Source organism: Lissotriton vulgaris, chromosome 1_1 (assembly GCF_964263255.1).
Source record: "Lissotriton vulgaris chromosome 1_1, aLisVul1.2, whole genome shotgun sequence".
In the NCBI taxonomy this organism is placed as follows: Eukaryota; Metazoa; Chordata; class Amphibia; order Caudata; family Salamandridae; genus Lissotriton; species Lissotriton vulgaris.
This window is the reverse complement of record NC_141685.1, coordinates 243,380,612-243,407,089: the sequence shown is the minus strand read 5'-3', so window position 1 is coordinate 243,407,089 and position 26,478 is coordinate 243,380,612. Positions and strand designations below refer to the sequence as shown.

The 26,478-nt window shown below is 40.4% G+C and overlaps 20 non-coding genes across 20 annotated transcripts; all 20 read left to right on the top strand.

Annotated features, from left to right (window-relative positions):
- Positions 1-482: 482 nt before the first annotated feature.
- Positions 483-554, top strand: TRNAC-GCA (transfer RNA cysteine (anticodon GCA)). The gene has a single exon. It is a non-coding gene; the product is annotated as a tRNA-Cys (tRNA).
- Positions 555-1,568: 1,014 nt separating this feature from the next.
- On the top strand, positions 1,569-1,640 carry TRNAC-GCA (transfer RNA cysteine (anticodon GCA)). The gene has a single exon. It is a non-coding gene; the product is annotated as a tRNA-Cys (tRNA).
- A 1,011-nt stretch (positions 1,641-2,651) lies between these two features.
- On the top strand, positions 2,652-2,724 carry TRNAC-GCA (transfer RNA cysteine (anticodon GCA)). The gene has a single exon. It is a non-coding gene; the product is annotated as a tRNA-Cys (tRNA).
- A 1,010-nt stretch (positions 2,725-3,734) lies between these two features.
- Positions 3,735-3,806, top strand: TRNAS-GGA (transfer RNA serine (anticodon GGA)). The gene has a single exon. It is a non-coding gene; the product is annotated as a tRNA-Ser (tRNA).
- Positions 3,807-4,818: 1,012 nt separating this feature from the next.
- Positions 4,819-4,890, top strand: TRNAC-GCA (transfer RNA cysteine (anticodon GCA)). Its single transcript has one exon. It is a non-coding gene; the product is annotated as a tRNA-Cys (tRNA).
- A 1,012-nt stretch (positions 4,891-5,902) lies between these two features.
- Positions 5,903-5,974, top strand: TRNAC-GCA (transfer RNA cysteine (anticodon GCA)). The gene has a single exon. It is a non-coding gene; the product is annotated as a tRNA-Cys (tRNA).
- A 1,010-nt stretch (positions 5,975-6,984) lies between these two features.
- Positions 6,985-7,056, top strand: TRNAC-GCA (transfer RNA cysteine (anticodon GCA)). The gene has a single exon. It is a non-coding gene; the product is annotated as a tRNA-Cys (tRNA).
- Positions 7,057-8,057: 1,001 nt separating this feature from the next.
- Positions 8,058-8,129, top strand: TRNAC-GCA (transfer RNA cysteine (anticodon GCA)). Its single transcript has one exon. It is a non-coding gene; the product is annotated as a tRNA-Cys (tRNA).
- A 1,011-nt stretch (positions 8,130-9,140) lies between these two features.
- TRNAC-GCA (transfer RNA cysteine (anticodon GCA)) lies at positions 9,141-9,212 on the top strand. Its single transcript has one exon. It is a non-coding gene; the product is annotated as a tRNA-Cys (tRNA).
- A 1,013-nt stretch (positions 9,213-10,225) lies between these two features.
- Positions 10,226-10,297, top strand: TRNAC-GCA (transfer RNA cysteine (anticodon GCA)). The gene has a single exon. It is a non-coding gene; the product is annotated as a tRNA-Cys (tRNA).
- A 1,012-nt stretch (positions 10,298-11,309) lies between these two features.
- On the top strand, positions 11,310-11,381 carry TRNAC-GCA (transfer RNA cysteine (anticodon GCA)). The gene has a single exon. It is a non-coding gene; the product is annotated as a tRNA-Cys (tRNA).
- A 1,010-nt stretch (positions 11,382-12,391) lies between these two features.
- Positions 12,392-12,463, top strand: TRNAC-GCA (transfer RNA cysteine (anticodon GCA)). Its single transcript has one exon. It is a non-coding gene; the product is annotated as a tRNA-Cys (tRNA).
- A 1,010-nt stretch (positions 12,464-13,473) lies between these two features.
- TRNAC-GCA (transfer RNA cysteine (anticodon GCA)) lies at positions 13,474-13,545 on the top strand. Its single transcript has one exon. It is a non-coding gene; the product is annotated as a tRNA-Cys (tRNA).
- A 1,012-nt stretch (positions 13,546-14,557) lies between these two features.
- TRNAC-GCA (transfer RNA cysteine (anticodon GCA)) lies at positions 14,558-14,629 on the top strand. Its single transcript has one exon. It is a non-coding gene; the product is annotated as a tRNA-Cys (tRNA).
- Positions 14,630-15,640: 1,011 nt separating this feature from the next.
- TRNAC-GCA (transfer RNA cysteine (anticodon GCA)) lies at positions 15,641-15,712 on the top strand. Its single transcript has one exon. It is a non-coding gene; the product is annotated as a tRNA-Cys (tRNA).
- A 1,010-nt stretch (positions 15,713-16,722) lies between these two features.
- On the top strand, positions 16,723-16,794 carry TRNAC-GCA (transfer RNA cysteine (anticodon GCA)). The gene has a single exon. It is a non-coding gene; the product is annotated as a tRNA-Cys (tRNA).
- Positions 16,795-17,806: 1,012 nt separating this feature from the next.
- On the top strand, positions 17,807-17,878 carry TRNAC-GCA (transfer RNA cysteine (anticodon GCA)). The gene has a single exon. It is a non-coding gene; the product is annotated as a tRNA-Cys (tRNA).
- Positions 17,879-18,891: 1,013 nt separating this feature from the next.
- TRNAC-GCA (transfer RNA cysteine (anticodon GCA)) lies at positions 18,892-18,963 on the top strand. Its single transcript has one exon. It is a non-coding gene; the product is annotated as a tRNA-Cys (tRNA).
- Positions 18,964-19,972: 1,009 nt separating this feature from the next.
- On the top strand, positions 19,973-20,044 carry TRNAC-GCA (transfer RNA cysteine (anticodon GCA)). Its single transcript has one exon. It is a non-coding gene; the product is annotated as a tRNA-Cys (tRNA).
- Positions 20,045-21,060: 1,016 nt separating this feature from the next.
- Positions 21,061-21,132, top strand: TRNAC-GCA (transfer RNA cysteine (anticodon GCA)). The gene has a single exon. It is a non-coding gene; the product is annotated as a tRNA-Cys (tRNA).
- Positions 21,133-26,478: the final 5,346 nt, after the last annotated feature.

Genomic DNA, 26,478 nt, shown 5'->3' with positions numbered 1-26,478 from the left:
CTGAAGAATCAGGCCAGTTGCAAGCACAAAGTGGCTTTTTTTGATGTATTAAATCGAAGGTACTTGAAAGGGGTGTTTGGGTGTTCCTTCCAAATACCGAATTGTAGTGGTATGTAGAAATGTTTTTCCTCCGTAATTTGGCCACAAAACAATCATACTTCACCACCATCTCGGTGATTGTGGTAACCAATCATCAAATGATAATGTGTCACGTAAAAACCTCTTCCCCTTTAAGAATGTTTCAAAACAATCATTGTATGTAGAGGCATTGGTCTTATGTACCACGGCCTATTCAAATAAAATAGCAATGAAAAAATTAATCTGTTTTTTAAATGATCCAGTTTTACTTTAATAAATAATATTAAGGACTACTTCTCCTGTTCCACAGTTTCAAGCCTGTACTTTCCGGCACAACTTAGCATGATCCTCTCACTCTTTCATGATGTACTGATATTATGTCATTCTGCTTTTACTGAAAAGCTGGGGATATAGCTCAGTGGTAGAGCATTTGACTGCAGATCAAGAGGTCCCTGGTTCAAATCCGGGTGTCCCCTCAGACTATTTTGATTCTGTTGTTTGTAGTTGGGACTTTTCATCAATTCCTTTTGGATCATCTTTGACAGAGTCAGTGTTCCCTTGGATATTGCACTTTAATAGCATTACCGAGTTTGCTTCTCAAAACCTGTGAGTAAATGGAGTTTTAACACTCGGCTTGGTGTTCCCTTTGGGAACTTTCTGAAAGATCATTGATCTATTTTGGAATTTGGCTCTTCCTTTTACAGCACAAGAGAAAGGGAATGGACTATGAAATAAATTGACAAATTTGTTATACTGTTTGGTGCTTTCTTGAATCGCACTAAAGAAATGGCTTAGAATACTGTGCAGCGATGCAGTCAGTCTATTTCTCATTTCACCTGTGTCCTCAGTCTTACATATATTCCACCTTTTCCCTGTGCATTAAAAGTATGTGCTTGTTTGAAGCACTTCATTTTTGTGCAACGTAGGAACTATTTAATTTCTCCTTAAATGCTCTGCCTACGTGCAAGATGTATGAACCATTGTTGCAGTTGCAAGAAGGCTGGCCTGAAGAATCAGGCCATTTGCAAGCACAAAGTGGCTTTTTCTGATGTTTTAAATCGAAGGTCCGTGAAAGGGGTGTTTGGGTGTACCTTCCAAATACCGCATTGTAGTGGTATGTAGAAATGTTTTTCCACCGTAATGTGGCCCAAAACAATCATACTTCATCACCATCTGAGTGATTGTGGTAACCAAACATGAAACAATAAGGTATCCCGTAAAAACCTCTTCCCCTTTGAGAATGTTTCAAAACAAACATTTTAAGTGCAGGCATTGGTCTATTTTGTACCACTGCCTATTCAAATAAAATACCAATCAAACAAATACATATATTTTTTTTAATGATCCATTTTTCCTTTAATAAATAATATTAAGAACTACTTCTACAGTTCCACAGTTTCAAGGTTGTACTTTCCGGCACAACTTAGCATGATCCTCTCACTCTTTCATGATGTACTGATATATTGTCATTCTGATCTTGGATGACAGCTGGGGATATAGCTCAGTGGTAGAGCATTTGACTGCAGATCAAGAGGTCCCTGGTTCAAATCCGGGTGTCCCCTCATACTATTTTGAATCTGCGGTTTGTAGTTGGGAATTTTCATGAATCCCATTTGGATCATCTATGACAGAGTCAGTGTTCCCTTGGATGTTACACTTTAATAACATTACCGTGTTGCTGATTAAAACTTGTGAGTAACTGCATTTTTTACACTGGGCTTGGTATTCCCTATGGGAAATTTCTGAAACATCATTGATCTATTTTGGAATTCGGCTCTACCTTTCACAGCTCTAAACAAAGGGAATGGACTATGAAACCAATTGACAAATTTGTTATACTGTTTGGTGCTCTCTTGAATCGCACTAAAGAAATGGCTTAGAATACTGGGCAGCTATGCAATCAATCTATTTCTCATTACACCTGTGTCCTCAGTCTTACATATATTCCATCTCTTCTCTGTCCATACAAAGTATGTGTTTGTTTGAAGCACTTCATTTTTGTGCAAATTAGGAACTATTTAATTTCTCCTTGAAAGCTCTGCCTACGTGCAAGATGTACAAACCCTCGTTGCAGTTGCAAGAAGGCTGGTCTGAAGAATCAGGCCAGTTGCAAGCACAAAGTGGCTTTTTTTGATGTATTAAATTGAAGGTACTTGAAAGGGGTGTTTGGGTGTTCCTTCCAAATACCGAATTGTAGTGTTATGTAGAAATGTTTTTCCATCGTAATTTGGCCAAAAAACAATCATACTTCACCACCATCTCGGTGATTGTGGTAACCAATCATCAAATGATAATGTGTCACGTAAAAACCTCTTCCCCTTTAAGAATGTTTCAAAACAATCATTGTATGTAGAGGCATTGGTCTTATGTACCACGGCCTATTCAAATAAAATAGCAATGAAACAAATTAATCTGTTTTTTAAATGAGCCAGTTTTACTTTAATAAATAATATTAAGGACTACTTCTCCTGTTCCACAGTTTCAAGCCTGTACTTTCCGGCACAACTTAGCATGATCCTCTCACTCTTTCATGATGTACTGATATTATGTCATTCTGATTTTACTGAAAAGCTGGGGATATAGCTCAGTGGTAGAGCATTTGACTGCAGATCATAGAGGTCCCTGGTTCAAATCCGGGTGTTCCCTCACACTATTTTGAATCTGCTGTTTGTAGTTGGGAATTTTCATGAATCCCATTTGGATCATCCTTGACAGAGTCAGTGTTCCCTTGGATGCTACACTTTAATACCATTACAGTGTTGCTGATTAAAACTTGTGAGTAACTGCATTTTTTACACTGGGCTTGGTATTCCCTATGGGAAATTTCTGAAACATCATTGATCTATTTTGGAATTCGGCTCTACCTTTCACAGCTCTAAACAAAGGGAATGGACTATGAAACCAATTGACAAATTTGTAATACTGTTTGGTGCTCTCTTGAATCGCACTAAAGAAATGGCTTAGAATACTGGGCAGCTATGCAATCAATCTATTTCTCATTACACCTGTGTCCTCAGTCTTACATATATTCCATCTCTTCTCTGTCCATACAAAGTATGTGTTTGTTTGAAGCACTTCATTTTTGTGCAACTTAGGAACTATTTAATTTCTCCTTGAAAGCTCTGCCTACGTGCAAGATGTACAAACCCTCGTTGCAGTTGCAAGAAGGCTGGTCTGAAGAATCAGGCCAGTTGCAAGCACAAAGTGGCTTTTTTTTATGTATTAAATCGAAGGTACTTGAAAGGGGTGTTTGGGTGTTCCTTCCAAATACCGAATTGTAGTGGTATGTAGAAATGTTTTTCCATCGTAATTTGGCCAAAAAACAATCATACTTCACCACCATCTCGGTGATTGTGGTAACCAATCATCAAATGATAATGTGTCACGTAAAAACCTCTTCCCCTTTAAGAATGTTTCAAAACAATCATTGTATGTAGAGGCATTGGTCTTATGTACCACGGCCTATTCAAATAAAATAGCAATGAAAAAATGTATCTGTTTTTTAAATGATCCAGTTTTACTTGAATAAATAATATTAAGGACTACTTCTCCTGTTCCACAGTTTCTAGCCTGTACTTTCCGGCACAACTTAGCATGATCCTCTCACTCTTTCATGATGTACTGATATTATGTCATTCTAATTTTTCTGAAAAGCTGGGGATATAGCTCAGTGGTAGAGCATTTGACTGGAGATCAAGAGGTCCCTGGTTCAAATCCGGGTGTCCCCTCAGACTATTTTGATTCTGTTGTTTGTAGTTGGGACTTTTCATCAATTCCTTTCGGATCATCTTTGACAGAGTCAGTGTTCCCTTGGATATTGCACTTTAATAGCATTACAGAGTTTGCTACTCAAAACCTGTGAGTAAATGGAGTTTTAACACTCGGCTTGGTATTCCCTTTGGGAAATTTCTGAAAGATCATTGATCTATTTTGGAATTTGGCTCTTCCTTTTACAGCACTAAAGAAAGGGAATGGACTATGAAACAAATTGACAAATTTGTTATACTGTTTGATGCTTTCTTGAACCGCACTAAAGAAATGGCTTAGAATACTGTGCAGCGATGCAGTCAGTCTATTTCTCATTTCACCTGTGTCCTCAGTCTTACATATATTCCACCTTTTCCCTGTGCATTAAAAGTATGTGCTTGTTTGAAGCACTTCATTTTTGTGCAACGTAGGAACTATTTAATTTCTCCTTGAAAGCTCTGCCTACGTGCAAGATGTACAAACCCTCGTTGCAGTTGCAAGAAGGCTGGTCTGAAGAATCAGGCCAGTTGCAACCACAAAGTGGCTTTTTTTGATGTATTAAATCGAAGGTACTTGAAAGGGATGTTTGGGTGTTCCTTCCAAATACCGAATTGTAGTGGTATGTAGAAATGTTTTTCCTCCGTAATTTGGCCAAAAAACATTCATACTTCACCACCATCTCGGTGATTGTGGTAACCAATCATCAAATGATAATGTGTCATGTAAAAACCTCTTCCGCTTTAAGAATGTTTCAAAACAATCATTGTATGTAGAGGCATTGGTCTTATGTACCACTGCCTATTCAAATAAAATAGCAATGAAACAAATTAATCTGTTTTTTAAATGATCCAGTTTTACTTTAATAAATAATATTAAGGACTACTTCTCCTGTTCCACAGTTTCAAGCCTGTACTTTCCGGCACAACTTAGCATGATCCTCTCACTCTTTCATGATGTACTGATATTATGTCATTCTAATTTTTCTGAAAAGCTTGGGATATAGCTCAGTGGTAGAGCATTTGACTGCAGATCAAGAGGTCCCTGGTTCAAATCCGGGTGTCCCCTCAGACTATTTTGATTCTGTTGTTTGTAGTTAGGACTTTTCATCAATTCCTTTTGGATCATCTTTGACAGAGTCAGTGTTCCCTTGGATATTGCACTTTAATATCATTACAGAGTTTGCTGCTCAAAACCTGTGAGTAAATGCAGTTTTAACCCTCGGCTTGGTGTTCCATTTGGGAACTTTCTGAAAGATCATTGATCTATTTTGGAATTTGGCTCTTCCTTTTACAGCACTAAAGAAAGGGAATGGACTATGAAATAAATTGACAAATTTGTTATACTGTTTGGTGCTTTCTTGAATCGCACTAAAGAAATGGCTTAGAATACTGTGCAGTGATGCAGTCAGTCTATTTCTCATTTCACCTGTGTCCTCAGTCTTACATATTTTCCACCTTTTCCCTGTGCATCCAAAGTATGTGCTTGTTTGAAGCACTTCATTTTTGTGCAACGTAGGAACTATTTAATTTCTCCTTAAATGCTCTGCCCACGTGCAAGATGTACGAACCATTGTTGCAGTTGCAAGAAGGCTGGCCTGAAGAATCAGGCCATCTGCAAGCACAAAGTGGCTTTTTCTGATGTTTTAAATTGAAGGTCCGTGAAAGGGGTGTTTGGGTGTACCTTCCAAATACCGAATTGTAGTGGTATGTAGAAATGTTTTTCCACCGTAATGTGGCCCAAAACAATCATACTTTATCACCATCTGAGTGATTGTGGTAACCAAACATGAAACAATAAGGTATCCCGTAAAAACCTCTTCCCCTTTGAGAATGTTTCAAAACAAACATTTTAAGTGCAGGCATTGGTCCTATGTTCCACTGCCTATTCAAATAAAATACCAATCAAACAAATACATATATTTTTTTTAATGATCCATTTTTCCTTTAATAAATAATATTAAGAACTACTTCTACAGTTCCACAGTTTCAAGGTTGTACTTTCCGGCACAACTTAGCATGATCCTCTCACTCTTTCATGATGTACTGATATATTGTCATTCTGATCTTGGCTGACAGCTGGGGATATAGCTCAGTGGTAGAGCATTTGACTGCAGATCAAGAGGTCCCTGGTTCAAATCCGGGTGTCCCCTCATACTATTTTGAATCTGCTGTTTGTAGTTGGGAATTTTCATGAATCCCATTTGGATCATCTTTGGCAGAGTCAGTGTTCCCTTGGATGTTACACTTTAATAACATTACAGTGTTGCTGATTAAAACTTGTGAGTAACTGCATTTTTTACACTGGGCTTGGTATTCCCTATGGGAAATTTCTGAAACATCATTGATCTATTTTGGAATTCGGCTCTACCTTTCACAGCTCTAAACAAAGGGAATGGAGTATGAAACAATTGACAAATTTGTTATACTGTTTGGTGCTCTCTTGAATCGCACTAAAGAAATGGCTTAGAATACTGGGCAGCTATGCAATCAATCTATTTCTCATTACACCTGTGTCCTCAGTCTTACATATATTCCATCTCTTCTCTGTCCATACAAAGTATGTGTTTGTTTGAAGCACTTCATTTTTGTGCAAATTAGGAACTATTTAATTTCTCCTTGAAAGCTCTGCCTACGTGCAAGATGTACAAACCCTCGTTGCAGTTGCAAGAAGGCTGGTCTGAAGAATCAGGCCAGTTGCAAGCACAAAGTGGCTTTTTTTGATGTATTAAATTGAAGGTACTTGAAAGGGGTGTTTGGGTGTTCCTTCCAAATACCGAATTCTAGTGGTATGTAGAAATGTTTTTCCATCGTAATTTGGCCAAAAAACAATCATACTTCACCACCATCTCGGTGATTGTGGTAACCAATCATCAAATGATAATGTGTCATGTAAAAACCTCTTCCGCTTTAAGAATGTTTCAAAACAATCATTGTATGTAGAGGCATTGGTCTTATGTACCACTGCCTATTCAAATAAAATAGCAATGAAACTAATTAATCTGTTTTTTAAATGAGCCAGTTTTACTTAAAAAAATAATATTAAGGACTACTTCTCCTGTTCCACAGTTTCAAGCCTGTACTTTCTGGCACAACTTAGCATGATCCTCTCACTCTTTCATGATGTACTGATATTATGTCATTCTGATTTTACTGAAAAGCTGGGGATTTAGCTCCGTGGTAGAGCATTTGACTGCAGATCAAGAGGTCCCTGGTTCAAACCCGGGTGTCCCCTCAGACTATTTTGATTCTGTTGTTTGTAGTTGGGACTTTTCATCAATTCCTTTTGGATCATCTTTGACAGAGTCAGTGTTCCCTTGGATATTGCACTTTAATATCATTACAGAGTTTGCTGCTCAAAACCTGTGAGTAAATGCAGTTTCAACACTCGGCTTGGTGTTCCCTTTGGGAACTTTCTGAAAGATCATTGATCTATTTTGGAATTTGGCTCTTCCTTTTACAGCACAAGAGAAAGGGAATGGACTATGAAATAAATTGACAAATTTGTTATACTGTTTGGTGCTTTCTTGAATTGCAGTAAAGAAATGGCTTAGAATACTGTGCAGCGATGCAGTCAGTCTATTTCTCATTTCACCTGTGTCCTCAGTCTTACATATATTCCACCTTTTCCCTGTGCATCCAAAGTATGTGCTTGTTATTTTTGTGCAACGTAGGAACTATTTAATTTCTCCTTAAATGCTCTGCCTACGTGCAAGATGTACGAACCATTGTTGCAGTTTCAAGAAGGCTGTCCTGAAGAATCAGGCCATTTGCAAGCACAAAGTGGCTTTTTCTGATGTTTTAAATCGAAGGTCCGTGAAAGGGGTGTTTGGGTGTACCTTCCAAATACCGAATTGTAGTGGTATGTAGAAATGTTTTTCCACTGTAAAGTGGCCCAAAACAATCATACTTTATCACCATCTGAGTGATTGTGGTAACCAAACATGAAACAATAAGGTATCCCGTAAAAACCTCTTCCCCTTTGAGAATGTTTCAAAACAAACATTTTATGTGCAGGCATTGGTCCTATGTACCACTGCCTATTCAAATAAAATACCAATCAAACAAATACATATATTTTTTTTAATGATCCATTTTTCCTTTAATAAATAATATTAAGAACTACTTCTACAGTTCCACAGTTTCAAGGTTGTACTTTCCGGCACAACTTAGCATGATCCTCTCACTCTTTCATGATGTACTGATGTATTGTCATTCTGATCTTAGCTGACAGCTGGGGATATAGCTCAGTGGTAGAGCATTTGACTGCAGATCAAGAGGTCCCTGGTTCAAATCCGGGTGTCCCCTCATACTATTTTGAATCTGCTGTTTGTAGTTGGGAATTTTCATGAATCCCATTTGGATCATCTTTGACAGAGTCAGTGTTCCCTTGGATGTTACACTTTAATACCATTACAGTGTTGCTGATTAAAACTTGTGAGTAACTGCATTTTTTACACTGGGCTTGGTATTCCCTATGGGAAATTTCTGAAACATCATTGATCTATTTTGGAATTCGGCTCTACCTTTCACAGCTCTAAACAAAGGGAATGGACTATGAAACCAATTGACAAATTTGTTATACTGTTTGGTGCTCTCTTGAATCGCACTAAAGAAATGGCTTAGAATACTGGGCAGCTATGCAATCAATCTATTTCTCATTACACCTGTGTCCTCAGTCTTACATATATTCCATCTCTTCTCTGTCCATACAAAGTATGTGTTTGTTTGAAGCACTTCATTTTTGTGCAACTTAGGAACTATTTAATTTCTCCTTGAAAGCTCTGCCTACGTGCAAGATGTTCAAACCCTCGTTGCAGTTGCAAGAAGGCTGGTCTGAAGAATCAGGCCAGTTGCATGCACAAAGTGGCTTTTTTTGATGTATTAAATCAAAGGTACTTAAAAGGGGCCTTTGGGTGTTCCTTCCAAATACCGAATTGTAGTGGTATGTAGAAATGTTTTTCCATCGTAATTTGGCCAAAAAACAATCATACTTCACCACCATCTCGGTGATTGTGGTAACCAATCATCAAATGATAATGTGTCACGTAAAAACCTCTTCCCCTTTAAGAATGTTTCAAAACAATCATTGTATGTAGAGGCATTGGTCTTATGTACCACTGCCTATTCAAATAAAATAGCAATGAAACAAAGTAATCCGTTTTTTAAATGATACAGCTTTCCTTTAATAAATAATATTAACTACTACTTCTCCTGTTCCACAGTTTCAAGCCTGTACTTTCCGGCACAACTTAGCATGATCCTCTCACTCTTTCATGATGTACTGATATTATGTCATTCTGATTTTACTGAAAAGCTGGGGATATAGCTCAGTGGTAGAGCATTTGACTGCAGATCAAGAGGTCCCTGGTTCAAATCCGGGTGTCCCCTCAGACTATTTTGATTCTGTTGTTTGTAGTTGGGACTTTTCATCAATTCCTTTTGGATCATCTTTGACAGAGTCAGTGTTCCCTTGGATATTGTACTTTAATAGCATTACATAGTTTGCTGCTCAAAACCTGTGAGTAAATGGAGTTTTAACACTCGGCTTGGTATTCCCTTTGGGAAATATCTGAAAGATCATTGATCTATTTTCGAATTTGGCTCTTCCTTTTACAGCACTAAAGAAAGGGAATGGACTATGAAACAAATTGACAAATTTGTTATACTGTTTGGTGCTCTCTTGAATCGCACTAAAGAAATGGCTTAGAATACTGTGCAGCGATGCAGTCAGTCTATTTCTCATTTCACCTGTGTCCTCAATCTTACATATATATTCCACCTTTTCCCTATGCATTAAAAGTATGTGCTTGTTTGAAGCACTTCATTTTTGTGCAAAGTAGGAACTATTTAATTTCTCCTTGAAAGCTCTGCCTACGTGCAAGATGTTCAAACCCTTGTTGCAGTTGCAAGAAGGCTGGTCTGAAGAATCAGGCCAGTTGCAAGCACAAAGTGGCTTTTTTTGATGTATTAAATTGAAGGTACTTGAAAGGGGTGTTTGGGTGTTCCTTCCAAATACCGAATTGTAGTGGTATGTAGAAATGCTTTCCTATCGTAATTTGGCCAAAAAACAATCATACTTCACCACCATCTCGGTGATTGAGGTAACCAATCATCAAATGATAATGTGTCACGTAAAAACCTCTTCCCCTTTAAGAATGTTTCAAAACAATCATTGTATGTAGAGGCATTGGTCTTATGTACCACAGCCTATTCAAATAAAATAGCAATGAAAAAATTAATCTGTTTTTTAAATGATCCAGTTTTACTTTAATACATAATATTAAGGGCTACTTCTCCTGTTCCACAGTTTCAAGCCTGTACTTTCCGGCACAACTTAGCATGATCCTCTCACTCTTTCATGATGTACTGATATTATGTCATTCTGATTTTACAGAAACGCTGGGGATATAGCTCAGTGGTAGAGCATTTGACTGCAGATCAAGAGGTCCCTGGTTCGAATCTGGGTGTCCCCTTAGACTATTTTGATTCTGTTGTTTGTAGTTGGGACTTTTCATTAATTCCTTTCGGATCATCTTTGACAGAGTCAGTGTTCCCTTGGATATTGCACTTTAATAGCATTACAGAGTTTGCTGCTCAAAACCTGTGAGTAAATGGAGTTTTAACACTCGGCTTGGTATTCCCTTTGGGAAATTTCTGAAAGATCATTGATCTATTTTAGAATTTGGCTCTTCCTTTTACAGCACTAAAGAAAGGGAATGGACTATGAAACAAATTGACAAATTTGTTATGCTGTTTGATGCTTTCTTGAACCGCACTAAAGAAATGGCTTAGAATACTGTGCAGCGATGCAGTCAGTCTATTTCTCATTTCACCTGTGTCCTCAGTCTTACGTATATTCCACCTTTTCCCTGTGCATTAAAAGTATGTGCTTGTTTGAAGCACTTCATTTTTGTGCAACGTAGGAACTATTTAATTTCTCCTTGAAAGCTCTGCCTACGTGCAAGATGTACAAACCCTCGTTGCAGTTGCAAGAAGGCTGGTCTGAAGAATCAGGCCAGTTGCAAGCACAAAGTGGCTTTTTTTGATGTATTAAATCGAAGGTACTTGAAAGGGGTGTTTGGGTGTTCCTTCCAAATACCGAATTGTAGTGGTATGTAGAAATGTTTTTCCTCCGTAATTTGGCCAAAAAACATTCATACTTCACCACCATCTTGGTGATTGTGGTAACCAATCATCAAATGATAATGTGTCATGTAAAAACCTCTTCCGCTTTAAGAATGTTTCAAAACAATCATTGTATGTAGAGGCATTGGTCTTATGTACCACTAACTATTCAAATAAAATAGCAATGAAACAAATTAATCTGTTTTTTAAATGATCCAGTTTTACTTTAATAAATAATATTAAGGACTACTTCTCCTGTTCCATAGTTTCAAGCCTGTACTTTCCGGCACAACTTAGCATGATCCTCTCACTCTTTCATGATGTACTGATATTATGTCATTCTAATTTTTCTGAAAAGCTGGGGATATAGCTCAGTGGTAGAGCATTTGACTGCAGATCAAGAGGTCCCTGGTTCACATCTGGGTGTTCCCTCAGACTATTTTGATTCTGTTGTTTGTAGTTGGGACTTTTCATCAATTCCTTTTGGATCATCTTTGACAGAGTCAGTGTTCCCTTGGATATTGCACTTTAATAGCATTACAGAGTTTGCTGCTCAAACCCTGTGAGTAAATGCAGTTTTAACACTCGGCTTGGTGTTCCCTTTGGGAGCTTTCTGAAAGATCATTGATCTTTTTGGAATTTAGCTCTTCCTTTTACAGACCTAAAGAAAGGGAATGGACTATGAAACAAATTGACAAATTTGTTATACTGTTTGGTGCTTTCTTGAATCGCACTAAAGAAATGGCTTAGAATACTGTGCAGCGATGCAGTCAGTCTATTTCTCATTTCACCTGTGTCCTCAGTCTTACATATATTCCACCTTTTACCTGTGCATTAAAAGTATGTGCTTGTTTGAAGCACTTCATTTTTGTGCAACGTAGGAACTATTTAATTTCTCCTTAAATGCTCTGCCTACGTGCAAGATATACGAACCATTGTTGCAGTTGCAAGAAGGCTGGCCTGAAGAATCAGGCCATTTGCAAGCACAAATTGGCTTTTTCTGATGTTTTAAATCGAAGGTCCGTGAAAGGGGTGTTTGGGTGTACCTTCCAAATACCGAATTGTAGTGGTATGTAGAAATGTTTTTCCACCGTAATGTGGCCCAAAACAATCATACTTCATCACCATCTGAGTGATTGTGGTAACCAAACATGAAACAATAAGGTATCCCGTAAAAACCTCTTCCCCTTTGAGAATGTTTCAAAACAAACATTTTAAGTGCAGGCATTGGTCCTATGTACCACTGCCTATTCAAATAAAATACCAATCAAACAAATACATATATTTTTTTAATGATCCATTTTTCCTTTAATAAATAATATTAAGAACTACTTCTACAGTTCCACAGTTTCAAGGTTGTACTTTCCGGCACAACTTAGCATGATCCTCTCACTCTTTCATGATGTACTGATATATTGTCATTCTGATGTTGGCTGACAGCTGGGGATATAGCTCAGTGGTAGAGCATTTGACTGCACATCAAGAGGTCCCTGATTCAAATCCGGGTGTCCCCTCATATTATTTTGAATCTGCTGTTTGTAGTTGGGAATTTTCATGAATCCAATTTGGATCATCTTTGACAGAGTCAGTGTTCCCTTGGATGTTACACTTTAATACAATTACAGTGTTGCTGATTAAAACTTGTGAGTAACTGCATTTTTTACACTGGGCTTGGTATTCCCTATGAGAAATTTCTGAAACATCATTGATCTATTTTGGAATTCGGCTCTACCTTTCACAGCTCTAAATAAAGGGAATGGACTATGAAACCAATTGACAAATTTGTTATACTGTTTGGTGCTCTCTTGAATCGCACTAAAGAAATGGCTTAGAATACTGGGCAGCTATTCAATCAATCTATTTCTCATTACACCTGTGTCCTCAGTCTTACATATATTCCATCTCTTCTCTGTCCATACAAAGTATGTGTTTGTTGAAGCACTTCATTTTTGTGCAACTTAGGAACTATTTAATTTCTCCTTGAAAGCTCTGCCTACGTGCAAGATGTTCAAACCCTCGTTGCAGTTGCAAGAAGGCTGGTCTGAAGAATCAGGCCAGTTGCAAGCACAAAGTGGCTTTTTTTGATGTAGTAAATCGAAGGTACTTGAAAGGGGTGTTTGGATGTTCCTTCCAAATACCGAATTGTAGTGGTATGTAGAAATGTTTTTCCTCTGTAATTTGGCCAAAAAACAATCATACTTCACCACCATCTCGGTGATTGTGGTAACCAATCATCAAATGATAATGTGTCACGTAAAAACCTCTTCCCCTTTAAGAATGTTTCAAAACAATCATTGTATGTAGAGGCATTGGTCTTATGTACCACTGCCTATTCAAATAAAATAGCAATGAAACAAAGTAATCCGTTTTTTAAATGATCCAGCTTTCCTTTAATAAATAATATTAAGGACTACTTCTCCTGTTCCACAGTTTCAAGCCTGTACTTTCCGGCACAACTTAGCATGATCCTCTCACTCTTTCATGATGTACTGATATTATGTCATTCTGATTTTATTGAAAAGCTGGGGATATAGCTCAGTGGTAGAGCATTTGACTGCAGATCAAGAGGTCCCTGGTTCAAATCCTGGTGTCCCCTCAGACTATTTTGATTCTGTTGTTTGTAGTTGGGACTTTTCATCAATTCCTTTTGGATCATCTTTGACAGAGTCAGTGTTCCCTTGGATATTGCACTTTAATAGCATTACATAGTTTGCTGCTCAAAACCTGTGAGTAAATGGAGTTTTAACACTCGGCTTGGTATTCCCTTTGGGAAATTTCTGAAAGATCATTGATCTATTTTGGAATTTGGCTCTTCCTTTTACAGCACTAAAGAAAGGGAATGGACTATGAAACAAATTGACAAATTTGTTATACTGTTTGGTGCTCTCTTGAATCGCACTAAAGAAATGGCTTAGAATACTGTGCAGCGATGCAGTCAGTCTATTTCTCATTTCACCTGTGTCCTCAGTCTTACATATATTCCAGCTTCTCCCTGTGCATTAAAAGTATGTGCTTGTTTGAAGCACTTCATTTTTGTGCAACGTAGGAACTATTTAATTTCTCCTTGAAAGCTCTGCCTACGTGCAAGATGTTCAAACCCTCGTTGCAGTTGCAAGAAGGCTGGTCTGAAGAATCAGGCCAGTTGCAAGCACAAAGTGGCTTTTTTTGATGTATTAAATCGACGGTACTTGAAAGGGGTGTTTGGGTGTTCCTTCCAAATACCGAATTGTAGTGGTATGTAGAAATGTTTTTCCATCGTAATTTGGCCAAAAAACAATCATACTTCACCACCATCTCGGTGATTGTGGTAACAAATCATCAAATGATAATGTGTCGCGTAAAAACCTCTTCCCCTTTAAAAATGTTTCAAAATAGTCATTGTATGTAGAGGCATTGGTCTTATGTACCACGGCCTATTCAAATAAAATAGCAATGAAACAAATTAATCTGTTTTTTAAATGATCCAGTTTTACTTTAATAAATAATATTAAGGACTACTTCTCCTGTTCCACAGTTTCAAGCCTGTACTTTCCGGCACAACTTAGCATGATCCTCTCACTCTTTCATGATGTACTGATATTATGTCATTCTGATTTTACTGAAAAGCTGGGGATATAGCTCAGTGGTAGAGCATTTGACTGCAGATCAAGAGGTCCCTGGTTCAAATCCGGGTGTCCCCTCAGACTATTTTGATTCTGTTGTTTGTAGTTGGGACTTTTCATCAATTTCTTTTGGATCATCTTTGACAGAGTCAGTGTTCCCTTGGATATTGCACTTTAATATCATTACAGAGTTTGCTGCTCAAAACCTGTGAGTAAATGCAGTTTTAACACTCGGCTTGGTGTTCCATTTGGGAACTTTCTGAAAGATCATTGATCTATTTTGGAATTTGGCTCTTCCTTTTACAGCACTAAAGAAAGGGAATGGACTATGAAATAAATTGACAAATTTGTTATACTGTTTGGTGCTTTCTCGAATCGCACTAATGAAATGGCTTAGAATACTGTGCAGCGATGCAGTCAGTCTATTTCTCATTTCACCTGTGTCCTCAGTCTTACATATATTCCACCTTTTCCCTGTGCATCCAAAGTATGTGCTTGTTTGAAGCACTTCATTTTTGTGCAACGTAGGAACTATTTAATTTCTCCTTAAATGCTCTGCCTACATGCAAGATGTACGAACCATTGTTGCAGTTGCAAGAAGGCTGGCCTGAAGAATCAGGCCATTTGCAAGCACAAATTGGCTTTTTCTGATGTTTTAAATCGAAGGTCCGTGAAAGGGGTGTTTGGGTGTACCTTCCAAATACCGAATTGTAGTGGTATGTAGAAATGTTTTTCCACCGTAATGTGGCCCAAAACAATCATACTTCATCACCATCTGAGTGATTGTGGTAACCAAACATGAAACAATAAGGTATCCCGTAAAAACCTCTTCCCCTTTGAGAATGTTTCAAAACAAACATTTTAAGTGCAGGCATTGGTCCTATGTACCACTGCCTATTCAAATAAAATACCAATCAAACAAATACATATATTTTTTTAATGATCCATTTTTCCTTTAATAAATAATATTAAGAACTACTTCTACAGTTCCACAGTTTCAAGGTTGTACTTTCCGGCACAACTTAGCATGATCCTCTCACTCTTTCATGATGTACTGATATATTGTCATTCTGATGTTGGCTGACAGCTGGGGATATAGCTCAGTGGTAGAGCATTTGACTGCAGATCAAGAGGTCCCTGATTCAAATCCGAGTGTCCCCTCATATTATTTTGAATCTGCTGTTTGTAGTTGGGAATTTTCATGAATCCCATTTGGATCATCTTTGACAGAGTCAGTGTTCCCTTGGATGTTACACTTTAATACAATTACAGTGTTGCTGATTAAAACTTGTGAGTAACTGCATTTTTTACACTGGGCTTGGTATTCCCTATGAGAAATTTCTGAAACATCATTGATCTATTTTGGAATTCGGCTCTACCTTTCACAGCTCTAAACAAAGGGAATGGACTATGAAACCAATTGACAAATTTGTTATACTGTTTGGTGCTCTCTTGAATCGCACTAAAGAAATGGCTTAGAATACTGGGCAGCTATTCAATCAATCTATTTCTCATTACACCTGTGTCCTCAGTCTTACATATATTCCATCTCTTCTCTGTCCATACAAAGTATGTGTTTGTTGAAGCACTTCATTTTTGTGCAACTTAGGAACTATTTAATTTCTCCTTGAAAGCTCTGCCTACGTGCAAGATGTTCAAACCCTCGTTGCAGTTGCAAGAAGGCTGGTCTGAAGAATCAGGCCAGTTGCAAGCACAAAGTGGCTTTTTTTGATGTATTAAATCGAAGGTACTTGAAAGGGGTGTTTGGATGTTCCTTCCAAATACCGAATTGTAGTGGTATGTAGAAATGTTTTTCCTCTGTAATTTGGCCAAAAAACAATCATACTTCACCACCATCTCGGTGATTGTGGTAACCAATCATCAAATGATAATGTGTCACGTAAAAACCTCTTCCCCTTTAAGAATGTTTCAAAACAATCATTGTATGTAGAGGCATTGGTCTTATGTACCACTGCCTATTCAAATAAAATAGCAATGAAACAAAGTAATCCGTTTTTTAAATGATCCAGCTTTCCTTTAATAAATAATATTAAGGACTACTTCTCCTGTTCCACAGTTTCAAGCCTGTACTTTCCGGCACAACTTAGCATGATCCTCTCACTCTTTCATGATGTACTGATATTATGTCATTCTGATTTTATTGAAAAGCTGGGGATATAGCTCAGTGGTAGAGCATTTGACTGCAGATCAAGAGGTCCCTGGTTCAAATCCTGGTGTCCCCTCAGACTATTTTGATTCTGTTGTTTGTAGTTGGGACTTTTCATCAATTCCTTTTGGATCATCTTTGACAGAGTCAGTGTTCCCTTGGATATTGCACTTTAATAGCATTACATAGTTTGCTGCTCAAAACCTGTGAGTAAATGGAGTTTTAACACTCGGCTTGGTATTCCCTTTGGGAAATTTCTGAAAGATCATTGATCTATTTTGGAATTTGGCTCTTCCTTTTACAGCACTAAAGAAAGGGAATGGACTATGAAACAAATTGACAAATTTGTTATACTGTTTGGTGCTCTCTTGAATCGCACTAAAGAAATGGCTTAGAATACTGTGCAGCGATGCAGTCAGTCTATTTCTCATTTCACCTGTGTCCTCAGTCTTACATATATTCCAGCTTCTCCCTGTGCATTAAAAGTATGTGCTTGTTTGAAGCACTTCATTTTTGTGCAACGTAGGAACTATTTAATTTCTCCTTGAAAGCTCTGCCTACGTGCAAGATGTTCAAACCCTCGTTGCAGTTGCAAGAAGGCTGGTCTGAAGAATCAGGCCAGTTGCAAGCACAAAGTGGCTTTTTTTGAGGTATTAAATCGAAGGTACTTGAAAGGGGTGTTTGGGTGTTCCTTCCAAATACCGAATTGTAGTGGTATGTAGAAATGTTTTTCCTCCGTAATTTGGCCAAAAAACAATCATACTTCACCACCATCTCGGTGATTGTGGTAACCAATCATCAAATGATAATGTGTCACGTAAAAACCTCTTCCCCTTTAAGAATGTTTCAAAACAGTCATTGTATGTAGAGGCATTGGTCTTATGTACCACTGCCTATACAAATAAAATAGCAATGAAACAAATTAATCTGTTTTTTAAATGATCCAGTTTTACTTTAATAAATAATATTAAGGACTACTTCTCCTGTTCCACAGTTTCAAGCCTGTACTTTCCGGCACAACTTAGCATGATCCTCTCACTCTTTCATGATGTACTGATATTATGTCATTCTGATTTTACTGAAAAGCTGGGGATATAGCTCAGTGGTAGAGCATTTGACTGCAGATCAAGAGGTCCCTGGTTCAAATCCGGGTGTCCCCTCAGACTATTTTGATTCTGTTGTTTGTAGTTGGGACTTTTCATCAATTCCTTTTGGATCATCTTTGACAGAATCAGTGTTCCCTTGGATATTGCACTTTAATATCATTACAGAGTTTGCTGCTCAAAACCTGTGAGTAAATGCAGTTTTAACACTCGGCTTGGTGTTCCATTTGGGAACTTTCTGAAAGATCATTGATCTATTTTGGAATTTGGCTCTTCGATTTACAGCACTAAAGAAAGGGAATGGACTATGAAATAAATTGACAAATTTGTTATACTGTTTGGTGCTTTCTTGAATCGCACTAAAGAAATGGCTTAGAATACTGTGCAGCGATGCAGTCAGTCTATTTCTCATTTCACCTGTGTCCTCAGTCTTACATATATTCCACCTTTTCCCTGTGCATCCAAAGTATGTGCTTGTTTGAAGCACTTCATTTTTGTGCAACGTAGGAACTATTTAATTTCTCCTTAAATGCTCTACCTACGTGCAAGATGTACGAACCATTGTTGCAGTTGCAAGAAGGCTGGCCTGAAGAATCAGGCCATTTGCAAGCACAAAGTGGCTTTTTCTGATGTTTTAAATCGAAGGTCCGTGAAAGGGGTGTTTGGGTGTACCTTCCAAATACCGAATTGTAGTGGCATGTAGAAATGTTTTTCCACCGTAATGTGGCCCAAAACAATCATACTTCATCACCATCTGAGTGATTGTGGTAACCAAACATGAAACAATAAGGTATCCCGTAAAAACCTCTTCCCCTTTGAGAATGTTTCAAAACAAACATTTTAAGTGCAGGCATTGGTCCTATGTACCACTGCCTATTCAAATAAAATATCAATCAAACAAATACATTTTTTTTTTTTTAATGATCCATTTTTCCTTTAATAAATAATATTAAGAACTACTTCTACAGTTCCACAGTTTCAAGGTTGTACTTTCCGGCACAACTTAGCATGATCCTTTCACTCTTTCATGATGTACTGATATATTGTCATTCTGATCTTGGCTGACAGCTGGGGATATAGCTCAGTGATAGAGCATTTGACTGCAGATCAAGAGGTCCCTGGTTCAAATCCGGGTGTCCCTTCATACTATTTTGAATCTGCTGTTTGTAGTTGGGAATTTTCATGAATCCCATTTGGATCATCTTTGACAGAGTCAGTGTTCCCTTGGATGTTACACTTTAATAACATTACAGTGTTGCTGATTAAAACTTGTGAGTAACTGCATTTTTTACACTGGGCTTGGTATTCCCTATGGGAAATTTCTGAAACATCATTGATCTATTTTGGAATTCGGCTCTACATTTCACAGCTCTAAACAAAGGGAATGGACTATGAAACCAATTGACAAATTTGTTATACTGTTTGGTGCTCTCTTGAATCGCACTAAAGAAATGGCTTAGAATACTGGGCAGCTATGCAATCAATCTATTTCTCATTACACCTGTGTCCTCAGTCTTACATATATTCCATCTCTTCTCTGTCCATACAAAGTATGTGTTTGTTTGAAGCACTTCATTTTTGTGCAACTTAGGAACTATTTAATTTCTCCTTGAAAGCTCTGCCTACGTGCAAGATGTACAAACCCTCGTTGCAGTTGCAAGAAGGCTGGTCTGAAGAATCAGGCCAGTTGCAAGCACAAAGTGGCTTTTTTTGATGTATTAAATCAAAGGTACTTGAAAGGGGTGTTTGGGTGTTACTCCAAATACCGAATTGTAGTGGTATGTAGAAATGTTTTACCATCGTAATTTGGCCAAAAAACAATCATACTTCACCACCATCTCGGTGATTGTGGTAACCAATCATCAAATGATAATGTGTCACGTAAAAACCTCTTCCCCTTTAAGAATGTTTCAAAACAATCATTGTATGTGGAGGCATTGGTCTTATGTACCACGGCCTATTCAAATAAAATAGCAATTAAAAAATTAATCTGTTTTTTAAATGATCCAGTTTTACTTTAATAAATAATATTAAGGAATACTTCTCCTGTTCCACAGTTTCAAGCCTGTACTTTCCGGCACAACTTAGCATGATCCTCTCACTCTTTCATGATGTACTGATATTATGTCATTCTGATTTTACTGACAAGCTGGGGATATAGCTCAGTGGTAGAGCATTTGACTGCAGATCAAGAGGTCCCTGGTTCAAATCCGGGTGTCCCCTCAGACTATTTTGATTCTGTTGTTTGTAGTTGGGACTTTTCATCAATTCCTTTTGGATCATCTTTGACAGAGTCAGTGTTCCCTTGGATATTGCACTTTAATAGCATTACATAGTTTGCTGCTCAAAACCTGTGAGTAAATGGAGTTTTAACACTCGGCTTGGTATTCCCTTTGGGAAATTTCTGAAAGATCATTGATCTATTTTGGAATTTGGCTCTTCCTTTTACAGCACTAAAGAAAGGGAATGGACTATGAAACAAATTGACAAATTTGTTATACTGTTTGGTGCTCTCTTGAATCGCACTAAAGAAATGGCTTAGAATACTGTGCAGCGATGCAGTCAGTCTATTTCTTATTTCACCTGTGTCCTCAGTCTTACATATATTCCACCTTTTCCCTGTGCATTAAAAGTATGTGCTTGTTTGAAGCACTTCATTTTTGTGCAACGTAGGAACTATTTAATTTCTCCTTAAATGCTCTGCCTACGTGCAAGATGTACGAACCGTTGTTGCAGTTGCAAGAAGGCTGGCCTGAAGAATCAGGCCATTTGCAAGCACAAAGTGAGTGGCTTTTTCTGATGTTTTAAATCGAAGGTCCGTGAAAGGGGTGTTTGGGTGTACCTTCCAAATACCAAATTGTAGTGGTATGTAGAAATGTTTTTCCACCGTAATGTGGCCCAAAACAATCATACTTCATCACCATCTGAGTGATTGTGGTAACCAAACATGAAACAATAAGGTATCCCGTAAAAACCTCTTCCCCTTTGAGAATGTTTCAAAACAAACATTTTAAGTGCAGGCATTGGTCCTATGTACCACTGCCTATTCAAATAAAATACCAATCAAACAAATACATATATTTTTTTTAATGATCCATTTTTCCTTTAATAAATAATATTAAGAACTACTTCTACAGTTCCACAGTTTCAAGGTTGTACTTTCCGGCACAACTTAGCATGATCCTCTCACTCTTTCATGATGTACTGATATATTGTCATTCTGATCTTGGCTGACAGCTGGGGATATAGCTCAGTGGTAGAGCATTTGACTGCAGATCAAGAGGTCCCTGGTTCAAATCCTGGTGTCCCCTCATACTATTTTGAATCTGCTGTTTGTAGTTGGGAATTTTCATGAATCCCATTTGGATCATCTTTGACAGAGTCAGTGTTCCCTTGGATGTTACACTTTAATACCATTACAGTGTTGGTGATTAAAACTTGTGAATAACTGCATTTTTTACACTGGGCTTGGTATTCCCTATGGGAAATTTCTGAAACATCATTGATCTATTTTGGAATTCGGCTCTACCTTTCACAGCTCTAAACAAAGGGAATGGACTATGAAACCAATTGACAAATTTGTTATACTGTTTGGTGCTCTCTTGAATCGCACTAAAGAAATGGCTTAGAATACTGGGCAGCTATGCAGTCAGTCTATTTCTCATTTCACCTGTGTCCTCAGTCTTACATATATTCCACCTTTTCCCTGTGCATCCAAAGTATGTGCTTGTTTGAAGCACTTCATTTTTGTGCAACGTAGGAACTATTTAATTTCTCCTTAAATGCTCTGCCTACGTGCAAGATGTACGAACCATTGTTGCAGTTGCAAGAAGGCTGGCCTGAAGAATCAGGCTATTTGCAAGCACAAAGTGGCTTTTTCTGATGTTTTAAATCAAAGGTCCGTGAAAGCGGTGTTTGGGTGTACCTTCCAAATACCGAATTGTAGTGGTATGTAGAAATGTTTTTCCACCGTAATGTGGCCCAAAACAATCATACTTCATCACCATCTGAGTGATTGTGGTAACCAAACATGAAACAATAAGGTATCCCGTAAAAACGTCTTCCCCCTTGAGAATGTTTCAAAACAAACATTTTAAGTGCAGGCATTGGTCCTATGTACCACTGCCTATTCAAATAAAATACCAATCAAACAAATACATATATTTTTTTTAATGATCCATTTTTCCTTTAATAAATAATATTAAGAACTACTTCTACAGTTCCACAGTTTCAAGGTTATACTTTCCGGCACAACTGGAAAGGGGCAACCACTCGGTCCCCCCGAACTTATGGCAGAGTACCACGATCCCCCCGGGAAGCCATCTTGGGCGGGAAGCGAGTCTCGGCTGGTATGCCCGAAGCGGCGTAGCCGGGGCGCGCTTTTTCCCGCCCTAGAGTGGGCTGGCCTAGACACTGACGCGGCTGGCCACGCCCTCGGGGCAGGCCGGGGCGGGGTTACGCCCTCCCTGAAGACGGATAAAAGGGGACGCAAGACCAGAAGGCATCCTCTTGTTCCTGTGCTCTGAAGCTGCACCTCCTCGCTGCACGTGAGCTCGAGACGGGACGAAGAGCCAATTTTGAGCGTTGTAATCTTTCTTTTGTCTTACAGATACTCTGTCGGAGAAATGCCCAAGAAAGGCGGAAAGCGAATGACGACGGAACAGATGCTTCGGGTCCTCATGAAGGAGATGACCGAGCTAAAGAAGCGGGTGGCGGAGAGAGAGGGGTAAGGGGGGCCGGAACGTCCTTCGGCTGGAGCAGCTCCAGGAGGGAGAGCCAAGAGGCCAAAGAGGGGACCAGCTGGGGGAGACGTCCCGGTTCCCTGTACCCCGCTCGAAGCGCCAACCCCAATACCCGTGGAGGGGAATCCGATTCCCGTGGTGGTCACCCCGGTGTCCAATGAAGATATGCCGCCCGAGCTGGCAGCACAACTAGCAGCGTGGTTGGGCGATAGTAGTGAGGGCGCCACGGCTGTCGACGCGCAGGCGCTGCTGAAGCAATTGCGCGCGAAACGGGAGGCAGCCAAGGTGCCCGCGCCGGCTGCAGTAGTTGACAAGCCACAAGGGACGATTGCGACCGCAGAGGCAGCGTCCGGTGCAGGTAAGCGGCCATTGCCGATTGCGAGGGATGAGTCAGCACCCTCTCGTAGAGAAAGGTTGGGTCAACATGTGCCTTTGGCAATTAAAGAGAAGATTTGGGCGGGGGAATATGTGAACATCTTCTCGTTGCTTGTTGATCATTATGAGGTGGAGCATGTTAAAGGCCAGAAAGACCTCATGCATCCGAGTGTTTGGCGCGCAAAAATGGCCGCCTTTAAAGTGAATGAGAATATTGGCAATTGGGGCAAAGCATGGGGGATTTTTACGTCGATCTTGGGGGAACGTAGGCCCAAGTTGCTTTCCGAGTTGCCGACCTATCAGTCGCGAATCATGGGGTACTCGACATCACACCAGGGTAACCATTGGTTCTGCTACGATAATCTTTTTAGAAAGGCTAAAGAGCATAATAAAAGCTTAACCTGGGATTGTTATGATTCTTTGACATGGGATAAAATGAAGGAGACAGGTATGTTGAAAATGCCATTGGTAGGGAGTAATGTTGGCGAGTCCTCCCGCCAATATGCGGGGACGCCCTTTCGATCAGGTACGGGTACTGACGATTACTCGAGACCTGCCGGCAATACAGGGAAAAAGGGGTTCTGCTGGAATTTCAACAGAAGTAAATGTACTAGGCCCCAGGGATCGTGTAAATTTAGACATGAATGTAGTGGGTGCGGGTCGTCCCATCCTGAGTCCACGTGCAGAGCCAAAACGGGTGATAACGGGGGTAGAGGAGGCGCCAAACAGGTCTAACATGGTCCGAGGGGCGCCTTTACCTACCCCGATTGATACCTTGGCGATGATTCCCTGGCTCAGCGAATACCCGGATCGTACTTCTGCTGGGGTGCTGCGGAACGGGTTTTCGTATGGTTTCCGCATCCCAGTAGGGGACTTTCAGGGTGTGGAAAAGTGTAAAAATCAACTCTCGGTCCTGCAGCATGCGACCGTGGTACAGGAAAAAATCCGGAAGGAGGTTACTCGAGGTCGGGTCGCCGGCCCGTTTAGTATACCCCCGGTGCAGAATTTTGTTTGTTCTCCTTTAGGGGTGGTCCCCAAGAAGGACCCAGGTGAGTTCCGACTGATTCACAATTTATCAGCTCCACGTGGTCTTTCTGTAAACGATGCAATAGACCCGGAAGTGTGTTCGGTGCGGTACGCATCCTTCGATGAGGCCGTAGCCATTTTGAATCGCCTGGGGCCCGGGGCGCTGATGGCGAAGTCAGATATCGAGTCAGCATTCCGGTTGCTCCTGGTACACCCAGACGACCAGCGTCTCCTGGGTTTCATGTTTCAGGGTCAGTTTTACATGGATAGGTGTATGCCGATGGGGTGCTCTATATCTTGCGCCTATTTCGAGAAATTCAGTAGTTTTCTACAGTGGGTCTTCACAAAAAAGACCGGTTTCCAACATGTAATGCATTACCTTGATGATTTTTTGTTCCTTGGGGCAGCCGGGGATCTCGAATGTGGCCAGGCCTTGGCCGAATTTTGTGTTTTAATGAAGCAGTTTGGTGTGCCATTGGCACCAGGTAAGACGGTGGGTCCTGCGACTTGCCTCGAGTTTCTGGGGATCGAGTTAGACTCCAGTGAGGGTTGTTTTCGAAGTGTTGAAGTTCAGGGCAGCCTTGCAAATGTGTATAAGTGGATCTAAAGTTACGCTGCATCAATTACAGCAGTTAGTTGGACAGTTGAATTTTGCCCTGAGGGTTATACCAATGGCCCGCCCCTTTTCCCGTTCGATTGCCCAAGCTATGGTCGGCCTAAAGGAGGGTCATCATCGCACGAGACTATCGGCTGAGGTCCGCCAGGACATGCGCATTTGGTTGGCATTTCTGGCGGATTTCAATGGTCGAGTTGTCTGGAACAAACCGGCCGTGTCCTCTGAAGAGCTGGGGCTATGGACAGATTCGGCAGGTAGCATGGGTTTTGGTGCCATCTTCGGCACAAAATGGTCGGCACAAAGGTGGCCGGCATGGTGGCATGACAATGGATTGACAAGTAATATTGCTTTCCTGGAACTTTTCCCCATTTTGGTGGCCCTGAGAACGTGGCCCGAAGGGTTCAAAGATCACTCTGTGGTATTTTGGTCTGACAATATGACCGTGGTCGAGTGTATCAATAGCCAGGCAGCACGATGCAAACTGATTTTGAGACTCCTCAAAGAAATTGTTTTACTGTGTATGCAGCTGAATGTGCTATTCAGAGCTAGACATGTCCCGGGGGTAATGAACCAGGCGGCTGATGCACTGTCTCGTTTTCATATGCAGGCTTTCTCGGTTTTCCTTCCCACAGCGGACCCGGAGCCGGCACCCTTTCCCGAAGCTCTCTGGTCTCTCGGTGCCCCGAACTTCGTCACCTCGTGGGAGAGAGTTTAGCACCAAGGACGAGGAAGGCATATGAAGGGGCGTTCCGGTCCTATTTAGCCTTTTTGGGGACTGATAGAGAGGGGCTTTGGGGCCACGAGGAATGGGTAGTGAATTTTATGATGTCCTTGCGTAGGGCTGGGAAATCGGTGGCGACGGCCCAGAGGCATCGTGCTGCCATTTCCTTTGTTGCCAGGGCTCATGGTATCCAGGACCCGACAGCGTCTTTCGTTGTACAGAAAGCGCTGCGTGGGTGGCAACGCCTTGAGGGTCGCAGAGTAGATGAGAGGCGCCCGATAGGTTTGGATAGGTTGGCCCAGTTGTTGGCCACACTCCCTGCCACATGTTCATCTCAGTTTGAGACGGTGTTGTTCCGGGCCGCTTTTACGCTGGCATTTCATGGGGCGATGCGGGTAAGCGAGTTGGTGGCAAGGAACAAGCAGGATGTGACGGGGGGTTTGTGCCAGGAACACGTTCAGATCAGAGGAGAGACAATGACTGTATCCTTTGTCAGGTCCAAGACCGATCAAGGTGGGATGGGTAACTGCATAATCATACGCAGGATTCCCGGGTCCTCCATGTGTCCGGTAAAGTGTTTAGAAGACTACTTAGCACGAAGGGTGGCATCATGGGGGGGACCTTGTTGAGACACGCGGACGCCACCCCACTGACAAAATTTCAGTTTCAGCGGGTGCTTGCGATGTCAATTGCCGCTGCGGGCTTGAACCCGGGCGAGTTTGGGACCCATTCCTTTCGGATAGGGGCTGCTACAGTAGCTACAGCTAGGGGTCTTAATGTTGAACAAGTCAAACGTGTGGGGCGTTGGTCCTCGAACTGTTATAAAAGGTATGTGCGATTGCACATGTTGTGAAGCTGTAATAATGTACTCACGCTTCCTGTTTTTGTTTGGTTTTCAGTTGCGCAAGCCTACGAGGCGGGGCGGACTATGCAGTCGACCCAACACCGGGCCAGCGGTCAGACATCACCGGCTGTGAAAAAGGAGGTGTGGGTCGTGGGCCACTCATACGTGAGGCGTGCCGCGGACGTATTCAAAGCAGGTGACATGATTCACGTAGCTGGGGAATACGGGTACAGTGTGTCCTTCTACGGAAGAGGCGGTCTCTGTATTGACCAGTTTCAAGCATTTTTCGAGGGTTTGTTAGGGCGGAAGAGGTCACCGCCGTCTATAGTCATA